This window comes from Ptychodera flava, chromosome 13 (assembly GCF_041260155.1).
Source record: "Ptychodera flava strain L36383 chromosome 13, AS_Pfla_20210202, whole genome shotgun sequence".
In the NCBI taxonomy this organism is placed as follows: domain Eukaryota; kingdom Metazoa; phylum Hemichordata; class Enteropneusta; family Ptychoderidae; genus Ptychodera; species Ptychodera flava.
In genome coordinates, this window is record NC_091940.1 from 22,888,894 (window position 1) to 22,889,598 (window position 705).

The window sequence follows — 705 nt, forward strand, 5'->3', positions numbered from 1 at the left end:
GCCACAGTTGGGCCCATTGCTAAGGCGCTAACATGATTGATGACGATGGACCTGATGACAAAACGTTATTAGTGACAAGATATATCATATTGCCTCATTATCTCTGTATTGTCCTAAAGTATACAATATGTCGTGGAAGAGTAGAAGATGGGCGAGTTATAATTAGTCTCAATGCCGCTATCCAATATCCACGATGATCTTCCTTGGTCTGTCTTCAATATTCGCAATGAACAGACCATGCAGAGTAACTATGGCTACACAGAGATCAAAGTCGCTGCCCGATACTAATAAGCAGACTGTCACGTATCATGTAGAAAAAAGGAACATTATTTAGTTCATCTCCATGGGTTTGAGCGATAGCGTCACAGCTTAGACTCACTGGAATAGAAAACAAGGAATGGGCGTTTGGACGGGTCTTATTAAAGCGAAAGACCTTCGCAGGAACCGTCATTTTGATTGTGTATCTTTGCAGATATGTCAAGAATAAATTCTTATTCCTCAGAATAAGGGAAAAGAATTCGGTTTTATACATTTTGAGATTACACCTCATTAAAATTTATTGCGTTTACTCCCCCGACCTATATAATAAATCAACGGCAACAATATAGATTTCACCTCTAACCCTAAAATAAGTGTGTGTTGTTATACGATTTGAACAAGCGGTATACGTGCGTCAATTATGATAATGCCGAGCGAGTCCGCTCC